General features: G+C 43.6%; 1 long non-coding RNA gene across 1 annotated transcript; it reads right to left on the bottom strand.

The window, feature by feature from the left end:
* Nucleotides 1-267: 267 nt before the first annotated feature.
* LOC135972940 (uncharacterized) lies at nt 268-4,462 on the bottom strand. The gene is made up of 3 exons (XR_010589553.1): nt 4,369-4,462; nt 2,519-2,610; nt 268-472 (listed from the first exon to the last, which is right to left on the bottom strand). It is a non-coding gene; the product is annotated as an uncharacterized LOC135972940 (long non-coding RNA).
* Nucleotides 4,463-20,180: the final 15,718 nt, after the last annotated feature.

Raw genomic sequence — 20,180 nt, 5'->3', positions numbered from 1 at the left:
CTATTCTGGCTTCCTATGAACTGCTAGTCCACTTCTCCAAGGTCTGCAACTCTCTCTTCTTTATCTTGGCCCCAGAGGAGGAGCAGAGAGGCGGTTGGCTGGATTTAGCAACTTAAAGTGTGGTAATGCACTGAAGCATGCCTACGTGAAACTGACATTGCGAGCTGGTAGACTGGTGCAGCAGATTTAACAATCAAAACAAAATAATCTTTCAAGTCATGTTCTTCCTTGAGGCTTCTATTTCTGGAAGGTCTTTGGAGAGCAAGATTTACAACAAACAACAAAACAAATACAGCCTGCATTGCCAGAAAACAAAATAGAAAACCCCAATATGGCTCACACCTCCACTCTATAGCAACTGGGCATGGATTCTCTTTGCTTGAAGGCACAGCCCCCTTCCGTAGCCTACCATGTTCTGTGATCTTGATTGCCTTTCAGTCTCCAGCTTTGCCTCCACACTTCCCATTAGCACCTATGCCAAAGGGGAACATGAGCTGCAGTTAACCCTCGGCTTGCTGGTGGTGGAGTAGATCCTGTGCATTTTACAAACACACCACCTTCCTCCCCACACCTGCTCCCTCTGTGTGCACTCAGTCATATATGCTTCCTTTAGCTTTCACTCCTGTTAGCACTGCAGAGCCAGCACATATGGGGCAGTTCATCAATCAAAATAGTTAATTAAGGCCCTGATCCTGCAAGCACTTATATACATGATTTACTTTACACTTGTGAGCTGTTCTGTGGGACTACTCATATGTGTAAAGCTATACATGTGCTTATGTACTTACCAGAGTGGAGCCTAAATTCCAATTGTAGATTTTTATTTTATTTTTTATCTCTGGTAACAATATATCAAATAGACAGAATGCACATTGGCTTTCAGATTCCAGGCTGACCTTTCAAGGCTGACAGCTCAACAAAAACAACAGTCATTTTACTATTAAACTGAATACATTTTATATTTATTTATTTGGATTTCTACAAAACACAAAAAGGCCCCTCTCCCAAAGCTATGCAGACACTAATAGTAAAAACCTATACAACAAAAGTAAACAAAGCAGCTGCCCTATAACAGAGAGGAAGAAAAAGGCCTTTCTCCAGTCAATGATCTCAGCCAGAAATGCACCCAATAGACATGGAATCCCATTAGGCCATGTTGAGTCAAAGTTTAGATGACATTTTTAGTTAACCTGGGGATCCTCCTGCAGAGACTGATGAGATCTGTTGTGAGATCTCTGAGGAACAGAAATATTTAAAGGGAGATTAACATTTTAAATGTGGCTTTCATTTTGGCAGGGTGGGGGAGGAAAGGCCACCCACCCTCTTCAATGGGGGGAGAACATAATGGAACTAGTCATGACTGGGAGACTGCCCTTGGAGGGGATGGGGGGTTTACACACTGCGGGAATGTAGGCATGGCCCCGCCTCCCCGGAGGCTCCTTCTACTCATTGGCCAGCCAGAGGAGGACAGGAACTGATTGGTCTCTCCCTCTCCTCTTTCATTAATTTAATCCTTAGCCTGGGTTGTTTAGAGAGCCTCTTCCTGCTCCATTTCAGCAGCCCCCCTCAACCCCACCCTTAACTGTAGTATCAGAGCTATGTTTTGCAGATGCTGAGGGTCTGATGGATTGCTTGTTTTAGGGGGTCAGGAAGGCATTTTTTCTTCCCATTGGGGCCAAATTGGCAGAGGCCTGGTGGGGTCTTCCCCCTTTTTGCAGCATCCTAGAGGCACAGTTAGGTTAAATTGGAGTAGGATTTAGTAATTTGTGGTACTTGGTATGGATGTCTGTTTATCACAACTTGCAGCTGGTTTCCAGTGCAGTTAGAAGGCTAAAAGGGCCAGTTCCCAGAAATCAGAGACCTGGGATTGTGCTGATGGGCCTTGTGCCATGGGATAGAGGAAATCTGGTGGCCTTCACCTGCCAAATTCCCCCTTTTTAGTACACTCTGTCCTCCTCATTGGGGGAGGGGAAAGGAATGAAAAGATTCAGAAAAACAAGCTGAAGCCTGAGGTTAGGCTGAGGAGAGTCAATCCTGGGCTATATGGTAGGAACCCTATAATCCCCACCCTAATATGTGAGAGTCTGGGTGACAAGGTAGGTAGAGCCCTTGCCCAATTTAAGTTTAATAAAGTTGTGAGCTGCTGCTGCTTAAAATCCCTCCATATGTCTGTCCTCATTCACTGTCTGCATCAATGATTCTTCAGTCTGTAGAGAACATTCTCCCCTGCTCAACATTGCCACCGTATTTGTTTCTTCCATCACTCCCTTGTGTTCTTAATCCTCCTAGCATGTCTCATTTCCATCCCACTGCACCCTGGTGGTAGTTTTTTTTTTACTGTTAACACTGTCCTGAAGCCTCTTAGCTTGTCTGCCTGTTACTTCAGTCAGCAGACTGACATGTCTGGCTGAGGCAGTGTCCCAGGAGGAGACCTGAGCTAAGAGTCTGTAATACAGACTCTGTATGGGGGAAACAGACCACAGGCACATTGGGGAGATTATTCAGTGTCAATATTCACCTTTGTTCCAGAGGCAAGAGGGATGAGAGGCGGTCCCCCTTTCTAATTTAGGAGGAATCTTGAGCAATCCACCTTTCTTTCCTAGTAAGAACCTAAAAGATGAGATGACAACAGTCAACCAACCTGAAGAATTCATGGAACAACTAGGTGAAGGTCATGGAGTGACTATCGTTACTTCTGTTATCATGACAGATTGACTGTCTGCAATAATCTTACTGACCTAAGTGAGTCTCTGCTGCCAAAACTGATGTGACAATAATTCTAGGTACTGTCAAGAGCCTCAGAACTAGGACAGGCAGTAAAAAAAAAAATGCCACCTCCCTGTCCCCCTCACACCACAGGGTGACCAGCGTAAATCAAAGATTTGCTATAGCACAGCTGAGCTAGTGATTTTAATGAGAAATCTGGTCCTTATGGATTATTGTTCCCTTGCCACATCTTGTCAGCAGTTCCTCAGAAAATTATTCTACCATTCCCAATTGCAAAGAAACAGATGGTGCATTGAAGGAACCTCTCTGATCTGTTTTCGCTGATAAAACAAGATTAAATAAATGAAAGACCAAAGGCCAACACTAATATTGTTTTCTTCCAAAACGCACTGCTAGCTAAGACACATTTGTTTTCCCTTTAGCTGATACCTGAGCCCAGTCATCCTTTGATCTGTTCGAAATAATTCCAGCAGCAGCAGCCACCTAATTACTACACACCATTTTCATAATATGGGATATTGGCAATACAATAATCTATTTTATGACACAAAAAGTTATAATGTAGCCATGATTTTCTTTAGCATTTCTAAGTTCTTAAATGATATGGTAAACATTTTTAGTCATAATCTACACAAATGAAATACAAAGAGAACATTTTGAAAATTGAATAAAGTGTGATCATTGCACTGTAGTGAATTCTAAGCTTTAGGAATTCATAATGCTAAGCAAAAGCTTGGTTGGCAACCGGTGGGTTTTTAATATATTTATCGGGTATTTTCTTGGATCTTAGCTATTTAACAGGAAAAGGGGGAAAGCCTTTTATAACACAAATGTGTAAATATTATCCCTAATACCTTACTGTAGAAGAAAAATCAGAGAAATAAAATACATTTTACACTCTGGCCTGTTATAGGAAAGTCAGTTTCAAGTGCAGTATACAAATAAAGGGCTGGATCCCTCAGATAGAATAATTCTCTCAAGTATACTTGGCATAGCGCTCAACTAATGCCTGCTTCTACAACCTATAGCCAAGTTAGCTAGGTTGCGCAGCAACGATATAGATTGGCACTTTGTGGAAATGCTATTAAAGTAATAGGAAATTTGCCTCAGGGACTCCATTATTAGCATTTCCCTTGGGCTGTTTAAAAACTAGTGCAGGATTTGTTTAGTCTTCAACACAGTCTGTTGCAGGCAGCCTGATTATTATTTGCAAGGAAATTAAAAATAAAAAGGATGGGGAAACCTGCACTTTTTGAGTATTAGGCCTCACTCTGGTTTCTGCCAAGGAAAACCACATATGCAAGCAATCAAGTCAGGCAATAATGCACTCCCATAAGCTCTTCATTCCAGCTCCAAGCCTTCCCTCCAGAGGAGAATTAAATAAAGGTACCGGTAAGTGTTTGGACTCACAGTTAGTGAAAATTTATTTTAAGACATTGGGAAGATTTTATTACTATACAAATCTTGAACTCATAATTCCACCCATACAACCATCATGGGTAGATGCAACCACCAAGCTTCCATACAACACAACAGACCAGATTTTGTGGTGTGGTACTTCCCCATTATTACCATCACTTTAAGACCTCAGGTCCCCCAGCCCACTGACAAGATCTAGACTGGGACACAAAACCAGCTGACCTTTCACCTGTATTCAGAACCACCTCCTTGGCAGTAGAGAGGGAGGAAGGTCAATACAAAAATCTCCTCATGTCACTGTTGAAATGGAACCACTCTGAAAAAAATTAGATATAACATGCAAAGACATAATATACCCTTACAGGAATGAAACCAGCAATCTACTACATTTAATGTAAGTATGTAAGCATGTGAAAGCCTTGATGAAGACAAACAGAGGACATATGTAATGCTGTTGTGTATTGTGTAGCATGAAACGAGTGGCCTAGAGATGATCATTTGTATAGACGAGTTTGTTTCTATTCCTGATGTCTGCATGGTGTTTAAGAAGCTAAATTTGCTTTTTGTGTGCGTGTGTGCTGTCTGTATGGGGGCTGTATTTAAAGGACAACTCAGTTGTTTATCTCTCAGACAGAGCTGAAAGGAGGGTATGATTCATATGTTCTGCTAGTCATAGCAGGCAGTTTTATTTGTCATTACCAGAAGGCCATGCTTTTGTGCTGTGACAGGTTTTTGTTACTCCCGCTAATCCCATCCCTATTGTGTGCAGCAGCATCTGGTGGCACCAGACTGGAACACTCCATTGTGAATGAGTACAGAGTGCCCACTGCTACCACATTGCCTGTTACAGACAGTGTGTGTTTTTTATAGCTGATGTTGGCTTTCTAGAAGCATCTAAGCAGACAACCCAATCAGATTTGTTATTTGCTTCCCTAGTTCTAAACCACACAAGATTACTTGAGTGTAGATTTCAGTATCCTGATCAGGGCTAGAGGGATGGTCTGGCGCTTCATAACTATATCAGAATGCTTTAAACCATATATTTATTCCTTAAGCACAGACATCCCCAATGAAAATGTAGGCCTGATAGGTGGCTGGGTAGGCTTGTGAACATTTAAGGAATCATTGTGAACACCAAGGTCTAAGACTTTGCCAATGAGGGTTTACCATTGCCTGTACTCTCCAGAACCTACAGAACTCACAGAGGTTAAGGCCAGATGGGACCATTCGATCATCTAGTCTGACATTCTGTATATCACAGGCTACTGAATTTCACCCCTTGTATTGAGCCCAGTAGCTCATGTTTGACTAAAGCATAGCTTCCAGAAAGCCATCCATAGCCTTGATTAGAAGATCTCAAGAGACAGAGAATCCATCACTTTCCTTGGGTAGGTTGTTCCAATGGTTAATCACCCTCACTGTTAAAAATGTGTGCTTTATTTCTAGTTTTGAACTTGTCTGGCTTCAGTTTCCAGCCATTGATTCCCATTATGCCTTTCTCCACTAAATTAAAAAGCCCTTTGTTACCCAATATTTTCCCCCCAAATGGAGGACTGCATTTTGGAAAACACTCAGAAAAGGATTTAGGAGTTATAGTGAACAAGCAACTGAACACAAGCTCCCAGCATGGTGGCGTGGCAAACAGAGCTAATGCTATCCTTGCATGTATAAATAGGAGTAGTGTATGCAGGACCAGCTGTGCCTGCAGGATGATTCCACCCAGCTGCCGAACATGCATGGAGGACACCATTTTGTAGAAAAAATGCATCTTAAGTGTGAGGTCATGCCACATGAAGAACAAGAACTACACCTTGGGACCTAGAGTAACCCTTCTAAGCCAAACTGACTGTCTAGAGCCACATTTAAATATCTGACTTGTATCTCCTCCTGAGGTCTGCCACACCAGAACATCCATACCGGCTGCTGAGCAATCCCGACTTAGGTGGGTGCAGCAGCAGATGTGCCACGTACACATTGTCAAGGTCTGTCACACATAACGGTAAAACTTGTGTGTGAGAGAAAGACTTCCCCACACCGTATCCTAGGGGTAGGTGCTCAGAGCTACAAGTCATAAATTGTAATCCCAGTTCTTCCAGGGCCGGTGCAACCACTAGGCAAACCAGGCAGCCGCCTAGGGCGCCAAGATTTGAGGGCACCAAAAAGCGGTGCCCAGAATGTCTGGGATGCTCACCCGGTGCCGGCCTCTTCCCGCCGTTGTGCAAGGGGGTGCTGCGGCTTTGATCAGCTCCAGCCTGCCGGGAAGTGATGTCATTCCTCCTCCGGCCACAGGGGGTGCTGCGCTGCTCTCTGCCGCTCTGGCTCTTCCCCAGGGCCCCGCCCCTGCTCAGCCCCGCCCTGCCCCCTCTCCCCTGAGCTCTGCAGCAAGGCCAGGCCTGCACTCTCCGGCGGCAGGAAGTACAGAGACCCGGCCCCAGCCGTGCCGCCAGTGAGTGCTGGGGGGTGGTTCCCCCTGCCCCCCAAGCCAGCCCCACCCCCTGGAGGCCTGCCCCCCCCATGGAAGTCTGGGGCCCCCCCACTCCTTCCCCCCCCCCATGGAGGCCTGGGGCACCCCCCCCGTGGGGGGGCTGCATGGGTCCCCAGAATATCTAGGGACGGCCCTGGTACCCACCATCCTGCCAGCAGCCAGCCTCGCACCCCCTGCCCTGTCTGCAGCCAGCCCCACACCCCTGTCTCCAGCCAACCCCGCACCCCATCTCCAACCAGCTCCACATCCCCTGCCCTGCCCGAAGCCAAACAGCCCCACACCCCCCGTCTCCAGCCAACCCCTGCCACACCCTCCTGCCGGAAGCCAGCCAGCCCCACACCCTGTCAAGTTATTCATTTATTTTCATTAAATATGTAGGCTAAATAATTAAATTAATAAATTTTCAAGCCAAATGTGTATTAATTCTAATGAACAATGTCACATTATGCAGTATTCATTTTTGAAAGTTTATAATAAGAGATACTCTGGGGGGAGGGGGGTGCAAGGTGGAAGTTTCGCCTAGGGTGCACTATATCCTTGCACCGGCCCTGAGTTCTTCTATTGACTGCTCTTAATATTTCAGTGTACTTCACAACCCTTATTAACCAAAGATTCATACTCTTACCTTACGGGAGGCAACTGTTGACTCACCCTTTTTACAGATAAGATAACTGAATAGTTGGACAATAGCACTGCAAGAATGGAACCCAGGTTTCACATATGACTGACTTTACACTCATCCACTATGTCACCCTGCTTGTCAGAAGAAATGACTCAATTTATGTGCCTGTTTAACCCATAGTGATACAGTGTGAATATGTGTCTCCCACTAGTGGCAAGACAACATATGGAGGTTTATAATTCTGAAGCTGCCTCCATGCTAATATACCTAGTCTTTTAGCTCAAATAGTAGAACCTTTTGCTTTGAGATCCCAATGCTCAAGTTCCTTAGATAGATAAGGGGAAATCTCTTAGTGTTGTAAATATCAGTACACCTTCTTCCACCCCAAAGAGTTAAATATATTTAAAGTTATATCTAGAGCCCCACTGAGTTCCTGTAATGTTGGTTTGGGATCTACATTCCAACTGTGAAAGGAAAATCAGTAGAGCAGCATGCATATTTTAGAAAACTGTTTTACTAGCATACATTCTATGGACTGTAGAAAAGCCTGTGTACCTTCAGCTATTATTTAGATGACACATATGTTAACAGAAAAATCTCAATGAGAGATAAATATATCTAATTTCTACCAGCATCCCAGAGAGGTAATATACAACACAGAAGACATTACAGTGATTGCAATATTCCTACAAGTCAATAGATATTGAGTTAGAAATTTAAAACATTTTTAAAATTCCTACATGTTTCAAATATGTTCATAGTAGTGCAATATTAGTTATGTGGTTTAGGCCCTGATCCTGCAAAGACTTACACATGTGCTTAACTTTATACATTGTGAATAGTCCCATTGACTTAAGTGGGACTACTAACAGTGCATCGGTTAAATAGCAGAGTATCGCTTTGCAGCGCTAGGGCTCAATTGTGTAAGTGTTAAAATCATCTGAAATCAGTTCTAATTTATTACTTTCTCCCAGCCAAAGTAAATTTCAATTACTTCAACAATATATCATCCATGTGGACAATGGGAACCTCACAATTGCTTGATTGGTGTAATTGTAGGAGCATTAACAATTAAAATATGATAAATGTTAATAGATATGAAGTAAAATTCCAGTTGCCAGTTGTGTTTAACCTGCCTGAATAGCTGATTTAATATATTTAGACATGAGTGTCAGATATTTTAGGGTTATGCCACTCTGGGTCATATACAACAACAACAACCCACAGCCTGCAGTCATATCACCTCAGGCTGAAAGCTTATCACATCTCATAAACTAAGCAGTATCTGGTGTAGTCCCTACTCAGTTCAGAGACCTCTCGGGGAAACCCAAATGCCAGCAGCTGAAGGAGGAATAGGAAGGCTGCATAGTGTCAGTTCCCATGAATGGTGTGTGGAGAGATTTTTCCTAGGAAGCCTTGTTTGAGTGGCTGTGTATAAACTCAGATCCAAACTTTCCCAGAGTCAGGAGTATTCCAAAGGGGGTGGGGGAGGGCGTGGGTGCTCTAGTTTGAGCCCATCTCTAGTTGTTTGTCAGGTAAATTACACTGACTAAAGAGAAAACAAATGTATAAAGTATCAGTAATCTAAAGTGCCATCTCTCAACTACAGAAAAATGGGAATGATGTTCTGCTGCCCTGCAACAGGTCTGGAATGTTTCCTTTAGCACGTGATTTACAATCTGGGATGGAGGTGTTTGTAGCCACTGTTCTGTTCCCACCCCACTCGCATGCACAGGCTTCTTGGTGCCTTTGGAGAAGTACAAGTAGCAAGTGGTGCTTACGAACTAGCTCCCCTCCTCCAGCTAGCAGGCCTGATGTTGGCCTCCCCAGCTCTTCATCTACCTCCTCTCAGGCTGTGCACTTCTTCCCTTCCACCTCTAAACTGGAGCTGGCTATGTAAAGGCGGAGAGACTTCATCAGGAAGAGGTCTATGGGTTCAAATTCCCCACCTTCCTGTAAAAGTGTGTCATCCGTCCCTTGGATCCCACAAAGGACTTTTCATGGGTCTGGTGTTCCTGTGGGGCTAGGGAAGGAGGAATGGCCAAGCCAGAGAATGCATATCAGAGGCACTAAGCTGAAATGGAAACAAAACATACCTCCTGGGGCTCTGCCATTTTTTCCAAGTCTTTTCTACAACAGGGATCCTTCTTTAAGCAAGGTCCCCAGAGCAGCCCATTGAATGCTCAGAGATTCAGGATGCCAAGTGAGTAAATCCAGCATCTATGATTTTCCAGTAGAAATGAGTGAAATCTTTTAAATGTTGATTTTTGACAAAAACTCAAATGTCTACAAGACAACCAAATACATACATTTATTTTACAAAATCTTTGGTCAGCATTTTGTTTTTTACTGATTTTTGGGGGGGATTGGGGAGGGGGTTAGCCAACTGTATTCTCCAGTCTTCCCTGAGCATGCATGTGGTCTGGTCATGAGGTCCGCCCTTGCTGGGGGGCCCGAAAAAAAATTTTCACCAGGGCCCGAACCCGCTCTCAGAGGACCTGTGTATCAGTTGATTTAAAGTTTTTGCACTAAGTGAGACCCCAGCAAATTATTAATAATTATTAGGGCTGTCAAGTGATTAAAAAAATTAATCGCGATTAATTGTGCTGTTAAGCAGTAATGGAACACCATTTATTTAAATATTTTTGGATGTTTTCTACATTTTCAAATATATTGATTTCAATTACAACACAGAATACAAAGTGTACAGTGCTCACTTTATATTATTATTTTAGTACAAATAGTGCACTGTAAAAATGATAAACAAAATAAATAGTATTTTTCAATTCACCTCATACAAGTACTAGAGTACAATCTTTTTATTGTGAAAGTGTAACTTACAAATGTAGAATTATATGCAAAAAGAACCTGTATTCAAAAATAAAACAATGTAAAACTTTAGAGCCTACAAGTTCACTCATTCCTACTCAGCCAATCGCTCAGGCAAATAAGTTTGGTTACAATTTTCAGGAGATATTTACGTGCCAAATGCACTAAAGATTCATATGTCCCTTGATGCTTCAACCATGATTCCAGAGGACATGCGTCCATGCTGATGACAGGTTCTGCTCAATAACAATCCAAAGCAGAGAGGACTGATGCATGTTCATTTTCATCATCTAAGTCAGATGCCACCGGTAGAAGGTTGATTTTCTTTTTTGGTGGTTCGGGTTCTGTAGTTTCTGCATCAGAGTGTTGCTCTTTTAAAACTTCTGAAAGCATGCTCCACACCTCATCCCTCTCAGATTTTGGACGGCACTTCAGATTCTTAAATCTTGGGCCGAGTGCTGTAGCTATTTTTAGAAATATCACATTGGTACCTTCTTTGCGTTTTGTCAAATCTGCTGTGAAAGTGTTCTTAAAATGAACATGTGCTGGGTCATCATCCGAGACTGCTATAACATGAAATATATGGCAGAATGCGGGTAAAACAGAACAGGAGACACACAATTCTCTCTCAAGGAGTTCACTCACAAATTTAATTAATGCATTATTTTTTTAATGAGCATCATCAGCATGGAAGCATAACCTCTGGAATGGTGGCTGGAGCATGAAGAGGCATACGAATGTTTAACATATCTGGCACGTAAATACCTTGCAATGCTGGCTACAAAAGTGCCATGCGAACGCCTGTTCTTACTTTCAGGTGACATTGTAAATAAGAAGTAGGCAGCAGTATCTCCAGTAAATGTAAACAAACTTGTTCGTCTTAGTGATTGGCTGAACAAGAAGTAGGACTTGTAGGCGCTAAAGTTTTACATGGTTTTGTTTTTGAGTGCAGTTATGTAACAAAAAAATCAACGTTTGTAAGTTACATTTTCACAATAAAGAGATTGTACTCCAGTACTTGTATGAGGTGAATTGAAAAATACTATTTTGTTTATCATTTTTACAGTGCAAATATTTGTAATCAAAAATAATAATATAAAGTGAGCACTATACACTTTTTATTCTGTGTTGTAATAGAAATCAATATATTTGAAAATGTAGAAAAACAACCCACGATATTTAATAAATTTCAATTGGTAGTCTATTGTTTAACAGTCAGTTAATCGCAATATATTTTTATTGTGATTTTTTTTAGTTAGTCGCATGAGTTAACTGCAATTAATAGACAGCCCTAATAATTATTAAGTAAGTAACCAAGTTACTGCATATATTTAAAATACCAATGTGCAAAGTGACTAACAGAGTGAAAATCATCCTGGCTTACAGAGTTTACACAAGACCTTCTGCGCCACCTAAACTCTGTCTTTAGGGCATAAGTGGCGCAAAGGGCTTTGCAAGGACTCTTTGCACTGAATTCAGCCATGACAAGTAGCACGCTCATTGACTTCAGTGGTGCAGGATAAGGCCCTTTGTGGCAGAACTAGTCCCCACAGCTGGTGACTCGGCTGCTGTTGAAATTTAAAAATCTGACTCTAAAGTGGATTTTAAATCAGTCAAGAAATATATATGTTTGCTTCTAAATGATAAATTGCCCCAGAAATATTGCAAACTTAAAACGGAATCAATGGATTCTGTAACAATAATAGAGAAAATTGTAATTGATGAGAGTAATAAGATTCTTAAAATATTTTATGTTTTTAATAGCCTTAGTTTTCCAGACTGCATCGCTGTAAGACCACTGGGGATCTAATTATTCTTTTCCACAAGTCAGCCATTAGATTATTTATTTTGACTGCTTATTATAGTGACTGTGTATAGACATACTTTGAGATTTTTTTAATAAATGCCAGACTGCAATAAAAATGTGGTACTCTCTAGATAAGTTTTCATTTTTAGCCGTAAATATTTAAAAGGGCAAACAGAGGTAATATAAAAACGCACCCCACAGATGAATATTCATATAAAAGGGGAAAAATGTATGCATATTCATATGAAAGGGGAATGCTGTGGACGTTGTTTTTCTCTGTTCTTTTAGGGTACGTCTACATATTGGCCCATGGTCCTTTTTGCCCAAATCCCCCTTCTCTCCACACTCAAGAATGTGCTTACTTGTGCTTTGAACCTGTGCTTACTTGCATGACTGTATTTTAGGTTGGACTGGAAAACACCCATTTCCAGAGATGATGCAGGCAAGATCACTTGAGCACTGATAGTCCTCCAGTGCCCTTCCCACACTTTCCTCTGAGGTGCAAGTTCTCACACAGTTAACAGAATTGACCGGGAAAGACTCCTATAGTGTGTCAGCACAGAAGCATGAAATGGGTCCCCAGACACACACAGCCAAGTACAGAAACAGTGAGGACACTCAAAAGTGGGTAGGCTTTGCTGTGGGAAGGCTTGTACTCTAGCTAAGCTAACCAGGGTGCTCAAATCTGGGTGCCAAACACCTGGGTTAGCTGTGCATTGTAGACATGCTCTCAGTATTAAACTTTCTGCAATGAACACTGGCTTGGGTTGGCACCACGTGATGGGTGGTCATTGCCTTGTATGGGACATATGTGTGCATTCTGTGCTTTGTGACAGTCTGTGGGGATTATAATGGAGCATAATGATTTCCCATTTTGGGACTTGTGCTGAGCACAGCTCAACCAGACCAGATTGGGCCCTCGAATTTCAACATGGAACCACACCAAAATATATTGCTACCAGCCTTGTTGCTTTTAAAAGTCAATTAAATAGCTTGATTATTATTTTGCATCTATTGGAGAGAGAGAAATTGTCCTAAAGGTTATACATTGTGTTCTAATCGTTTGCAGTCATCTCTTGCCTGTCTTATTTCATCCCTAATAGTTCTGCATTCTTGTAGACAGATGACAGACAGTAATTTTCCATCTCACAACTTCTGAGTCACATTTTAAAACTGAGGGCGATCTTCTGGGCAATACTGAGTAACATAGTTCATCTGCCTCAGTAGCTGATTAAGCAGTGTTGAAATGCACCAGAAGCCTCTAAAATCAAAAGCTTTTCCATTACACCTTAATCACTTTTTTCATACACTGGGGAAATAATATGTTAGAGTTCTGATTTTCATTTCTACCGGTAATTTATATGATGATTTATTCAGCTCCATCTCCAGTGCTTCCTAAAGTGCATCTAAAAATGACTATTTGAACTTAATTATAAAATGGGACAATTTAAATTATCATGTAATTACTGTAATGCTTTGTTTACAGAGATCATTAACCAGTGTTTGTAGGGTTTTTCAGATTTCCACTAAGAATTGTATAAACAGGGGTCAGTGTCAAGGATAGAATGAGGATGGGAGCAAAGCTCACTAACAGCAAAGGGAGACTTCCCTCACCCCTATGCTCCCTGGATTGAGGGACCAGTACCCCCAAAAACTCCCCTCTCCAACTATTGGCAGTGCCCCTTTCTGTTTCATTCTGCTTTAACCACTCATTGGTTCTCAAACTTCATTGCACCATGACCCCCTTCTGACAACAAAAATTACTACATGGCCCCAGGAGGGGGGACCAAAGCCTGAGCCTGCCTGAGCTCTGCTGCCCCTTGTGAAGGGAGGGGCAAAACCCAAAGATTTCAGCCCCTGGCAGGGGGCCTGTAACCAGGGCCGGCCCACAGCATTTTGGCACCTGAGGCGGGGAGCTCAAATGACGCCCCCATGCCCCCTCGCTTGGGCCAAAACTTTGAAAGGTCTCAATTCTGCCTTCTTCCTGTTCTACTCCTCTCATGGTACTGCTTTGCTACCTACCCCAATAAAGGAGAACTTACAACTTAAAATGCCTTGTTCAAAAATTTTAAGTAACACTTAACTTTCAAATGCCTGAACAGCAAATGTAACTTTTCTTGTCTGCATAGTAAACACTGGCATTTTTATCTGTTTGAATAATCAAAGTGGTGCTTACCGTGCCTTCTTGGTTGCAAGGATTTGAACTGCTTCCTGAAGGTCCACAGTCTGGGCCAGCTCATGCTCTATTGAGATGGTTGCGAGGTCGACCAGCTTCTCCTGTGTCATTGTGGAGCGTAGATGTGTTTTTATTAACTTCAGCTTGGAGAAGCTGCGTTCTCCACTTGCAACTGTTACAGGAAGTGTTAGAAGTATGTGCAGAGCAACAAAAGCATTTGGAAAGAGGGTGGTCATTTTATTTGTGCACATATATTCCAGAACAGCCTTTGGAGTTGATCCTGCTGAAATGCATCTTGAAAGTGCTTTCAGTTCATCACCTAAATCACTCGCATCAATATCGTGCATGTCATCATGTGTCAACACTGTCTCTAGTGCCCTGCATTGCTGGTGTAGGTCTTCTTCAGGTATAGTGAGGAGTTTTGGAATATCATACAACATCCCAAATATACTGCTGTGTTCCTTGAGCTGCATGAAATGTTCTTCAACTGACTATATTGCACAATCTAGCACCTGGTTACAGAATTCAACTTTGAATTGTTGTTTGGGGTTTCTTATGGGATTATCCTGTGCCTCGTAATCAAAATGTCTTCTTCTTCGGTGACTCTTGTATTCTTGAATGGGTGGGGAAATAGCTTCAGTGTGAAGTTCCTCTGCCAACTTCTGTGTACTCTTCAGAACGTTTTGAAATCCCTCATCTGACTGGTAAGACTGTAGGCATGACTTTGCTTTGTCCATTTGTTCCATTGCTCCAGATATATCAAGGTCAACACCGTGGAGTCTTTTGCTTACAACATTTATTCCAAACAGTATGTCATGCCACAACACTAAGCCACACAGAAATTTGAAGTTTCTGTTTCTGGTGTTTCCATTTTGTTCTTCCATTGTTCTCCCACGAACAGTTCCTGTCATAGCATTATCCTCCGTAATGGCAACTATGGCATCATCTATCTTCCCAGTTTGGTGTTTCATAGGCTTTATCACCTCCACTCGACTTTCCCATTGTGTGGCACTCAGTGGTTTCAGTGTCAGAGAGGATGCTCCCAGATGTTGCTTCAAAATTTGCCATCGATGAATTGATGCAGAGAAAAATACATAGATGCTTTGAATTACATTAAAAAATTCAGCAGCCTCACTAGAAGCTGATGCTGCATCACTGACCACCAAGCTCAATGAATGAGAACTGCATGGGACAAAAAAAGCTCAAGGGTTTGACTCTCAGATCTGTGTCTGCACTCCTCTGTTCTTTCCTCTCATGTTGGCACCATTATCGTAGCCCTGACCTCTCATGTCAGCTATCGCAATTCACATATCTTCCAGCTTTTTAAGAAGCACATTTGTCATACCAGTTCCTGTAGTGTCATCAATGTCAATAAATTCTTGAAAATACTCTCTGACAGTCACCATTGCAGGGACATTTTCACTAGATTCTGTTGTTGTAACAAAACGCACCTTAAAGTCATTTGTTCTGTATGGCTGATGTCAGGTGTGCAGTCCAGAATAAAAGAGTAATATCTTGCTGACTTCAGATCTGCCACAATCTTCTGTTTGACTTTTGTTGCCAGTAACTGTCTGATCTCATTTTGAATTGTTTTTCCAAGGTAGTGGTGTGTGTACATTTCTTGGGTGGTGACTCTTCTTAGATGCTCCTGGAGTACAGCATCAAACTCAGCCATCAGCTCCACAATTTTAAGGACATTTCCATTGTTTGGCATATACAGCTGATCTGAAGTGCCACACAGTGCTAGGTTTTGGGTAGCAAGCATTCTTACAATGGCAATGAGCCTTTTCAGAACATGTTGCCAGTAAAGAGACTCTGTGCAATCTTCTCTTGATGCTGATCATCTATGCTGGCCTTTAACCTTAGTCTCATCTCAAGCTCTTTCCACCTATGGAATGCTCTCTGGTGATTTGCTGCCTTCTCATGGCATGCCAGATTTCTATACAGATTTTTGCAGTCCTTTGTTCCTGTAGAACCCAATGTGGCTGGAACATTAGACTGGAAGAGTTTGCAACAAAAACAGTATGCAGCATTCTGGGTTTTTGAGTACATAAGCCATGGCCTCTCCACTTTGTCACCGTTGGGGATTTCACGCTGGTAATGTGTTGGATGGAAACTTCTGTTTTCATTGTCATTGGGGAACATGAAGTTTTTCACTTACTGTGGCCCATGCAGTACAAGGAAGTCCCTCAGGCTACTGCTCAAGTGGGTCCAAAGTCCTGGATCATCTAGACTTAAGGAACTAAACTCAGCAGCAGCTGTTTCTTGCACCTCCACCATACTCTTCTCTGATCACACTTTTCTTCAGGAATGTGCATGGTTACATCCATTTGAGATGGAGATATGGATGCAGCAGTAGCTGCCAGGTCACCTGCACTCTGACTAACTGGAAGATCAGGCATCTCCTCACAACTCACATCCTCACTGGGGCCGGAAGGCTCACCATGAACATTTGTGTCTATGCATTGGGGGGAGGGATAGCTCAGAGGTTTGAGCATTGGCCTGCTAAACCCAGGGTTGTAAGCTCAATCCTTGAGGGGGCCACTTAGGGATCTGGGGGTAAAAAAAAAATAATCTGTACTTGGTCCTGCTAGTGAAGACAGGGGGCTAGACTCAATGACCTTTCAGGGTCTCTTCCAGCTCTATTAAATAGGTATATATCTCCATATATGTTTATTATCTCAGGAGAGCTCCTTTCTGCTTAGATAGAAAAGCTTCTTTTGCTTTCTTTCTTTTTCTGAATGCTGCCCCAGAGAGGCGTTTTCTTCTTTCACTCATGACTGCTGTTCTGTCCCAGCTATAGTGGCTCTCAACACTCAATTGAAGGGGACAAATAAGCAGGTTGGTAGCAGGGCCTGAGTGAGGGAAGATATCAGCATCTCAAGGGCCTAACTGGCTCCTACTACTTCAGTCAGGGCCGATGCAAGGAAATTTCACGCCCTAGGCAAAACTTCCACCTTCCTCCCCGCCCCAGCCCTGTGGCAGCTCCCCGCCCCCCCCTGCCCTGAGGCGCCCCCCTGTGCAGTTTCCCCCCTCCCCCCCACCCGGGGAGCCGTGCGGCAGCTCCCCACCCCAGCTCACCTCACCTCACCTCTGCTCCGCCTCCTCCCCGAGCACGCCGCCCCCGCTCTAATTCTCCTCCCCTCCCAGGCTTGCAGCGCCAAACAGCTGATTGGCGCCGCAAGCCTGGGAGGCAGGAGAAGTGGAGCAGCAACGCCATGCTCAGGGAGGGGGCGTAGCAGAGGTGAGCTGGGGTGGATAGCCCTACGGCAGCTCCTCCCCCCTCCATCCTGAGGCACCCCCCCCCCCGCGGCAGCTCCCCACCCCCCCGGCCCGGCAGCTCCCCACCCCAGCTCACCTCTGCTCCGCCTCCTCCCCGAGCACACCGCCCCCGCTCTTTGGCGCCGCAAGCCTGGGAGGGGAGGAGAAATACAGCGGGGGCAGCACGCTCGGGGAGGAGGCGGAGCAGAGGTGAGCTGGGGTGGGGAGCTGCCGCACAGCTCCCCGGGCCGGGGGGGTGGGGAGCTTCCGCGGGGGGGAAATTGGGTGCACCACTTTTTGGCGCCCCCAAATCTTGGCGCCCTAGGCAACCGCCTAGTTCGCCTTAATGGTAGCACCGGCCCTGACTTCAGTTGACTGCCTGTTCTCAGGTGGGTTCAGGGAAGCAGCAGGAAACAGGAAGCTCCCTGAGAAGCTGGTGTTAATCAGTCCAGGCTCCTGGGGGTGCCAGAGAGGTACATACGAGGCTCCTCCTCCTCTCTCTCCCCCTGCAACTCCTGCTGCTTTCTGTTATTCCCTCTCACCTTTTCTCCTGCCTGCCTGTTATGTCTCTTGTGCCCTCCTTCCTCCAGCACAGCACTCCATCATATCTCTGCATCTTGAGCAGAGAGAATACATATGCACCAGCAGCAGACACAATTTTCTACACTCTGAGTCCTAGTGGCACCCCCCACAGTCTAGCATCTGAGGCAGTCACCTCAGTTCACCTCATGGTAAGCCCAGCCCTGCCTGTAACCTCAGCCCTGCTGTCCAGGGTTGAAGCTGTAGCCTGAGCCCTGCCATCCAGGCCTGAAGCCCTTGGGCTTCGGCTTTGGCCCCAGGCCCAAGCAAGTCTAAAGCCAGCTCTGGTGACCCCATTAAAATGGGGTCATGACCAGTTTTGGGGTCCCAACCCACAGTTTGGGGAGCTGCCTTCAGGAGGCCCAGCTTTCTGCCATAGAGGAGAAAATGCTTATAATTATTTTAATCAGTTAACTTTACACGAGATTAATATTTAATAAGACACTTACCTCTTCACTTGCAATTCCTTCCAAAGCTATTTTCTTAATGTGGGATTCTACAAAATCATGACATCCATCCATTGTTTGAACCTTAAGCATCCAAAATCCCCTCTGGCCTCTAATAGTAAGACATTAGATTCCCTTTTTGAAAAATTCATGAATGTACCAGTCATGAAGGCAGAGATTTAATTTCAGCAGACAAACTGAGCAACAGAGCTTACATTTTGTACTTCAGCAGTGTATCCTGTTGAAATTATGTCTCCATCTAAACTCAAAAAAGGTTAAAAAGTCAGATTTCTAAGACTAGCTTATGTCATATGGAAGGGATGCTTAGAATTTTAATTTGCCTCATTTGGTATATTTTATTGGAACAGTTGAGAACTTTTTATTCATGGTTTGTGCTCATTACTAAACATGCATTTAATAGTAAGAGAACAGAAGAGAGAATTACACTGTATTGTATGACTAGTATGAGCCACATAGCAATCACTTCTGCACTCCAAAATAGTTGTAGAATGTCTGCTTCGATTCATTACAACACAGATTTTTGAAGGCCTTGGAATTATAACCCTATTTGAAAAACCACACACCGGCTGCAAGATATTTGTTTCTTTCTAATAATTGACAAGATAGCAGGAAATCCAACAGACAGTAAATAAAACAGACATGAAACAAACGATTCTTTAGAAATCAGGGATGATGCAAGAAGAGGATTAAGTCACCTTCCAAAGCTCACAGCTACTCCCACCCAAATAGCATTTATTTTAAATAAAGGTATTTATTTTAATTTAACTAGCTATGCACAGCTCAGAAGCTATAAACTACCTTTGCAGCCTCCTCATCCCCAATCCCAGGGACATCCAACCTCTGGCTATGTCTTCAGCATACATTAGTCTTCCTACTCTCTCCCCATGCCAGCAGATATCAAAGGGTAGCACAGTGGCTCTATACCACTCATGAACTCCCACTTACATTAAGAGAATCCTCAAGGGCTGACTTGGCTAATTTTAAGTCTGCTTTGCACCAGGTGAATGTCACAAAGCAAATTTCATGCATTGGAGTAGCTGGGCCTCTTAGACTTGCAGGGCCAAATTCAGAAATGGTACATACAGGGTGTAAGTTACACCAGGGAGTGTGTGTGAACCCTAGATGAAGAACCCAACCAATCCTAAGGGAGTCTTCAGTTGGCATAATCTGTGTCTCTGAGGGCCATAAGAAATATTACACCAACTTAGACTCGCCTCTAAACGCTCATTCTGTCTCCAAAGGTGAAGTTGGACGAGACCAGTTTGAATCATAGCTCTGGTACTCTGTTCTACGGGGAGAAAGAAGGTTGCTGAGAAACGACGTTGACTTTGGAAACACTTGTACAGGTGGTCACCCCATCAATGAAGTGATTCGAACTGAGCAATGATCCCCTCACCCAACTTCTGTTTACAAACAAAATGAATCCATTCTGTTTCATTGATTAGATCACTTAATCATTGTCCTGTTCTGTTCATTCCCTCTGAAGCACCTGGCACAGGCCATTGTTGGAAGACAGGATACTGGGCTAGATGGATCACTGGTCTGGCCCAGTATCACCACTCACATGTTCTTAACAAAGTGTATCAAAACCATCCAAGTGTCACCTAAGGCAAAGGAGATAACATATCTGGGATGGGGGCAGCTGCGTCCTCTCGTGAATAAGCTCCAAGCCCTGAGAGACCGTCCAACCCCACGACCAAGAGGCAGGTGAGACAGTTTCTGGGTCTGGCCAGTTACTACAGACACTTTGTTCCAGAGTTTGCCATTTTAGCAGCACCTCTAACGGACCTGATGAAAAACTCCCAATC

The sequence above is a fragment of the Chrysemys picta genome, chromosome 7, assembly GCF_011386835.1.
Source record: "Chrysemys picta bellii isolate R12L10 chromosome 7, ASM1138683v2, whole genome shotgun sequence".
NCBI lineage: Eukaryota > Metazoa > Chordata > Testudines > Emydidae > Chrysemys > Chrysemys picta.
This window is presented reverse-complemented; position numbering and strand designations above follow the sequence as displayed.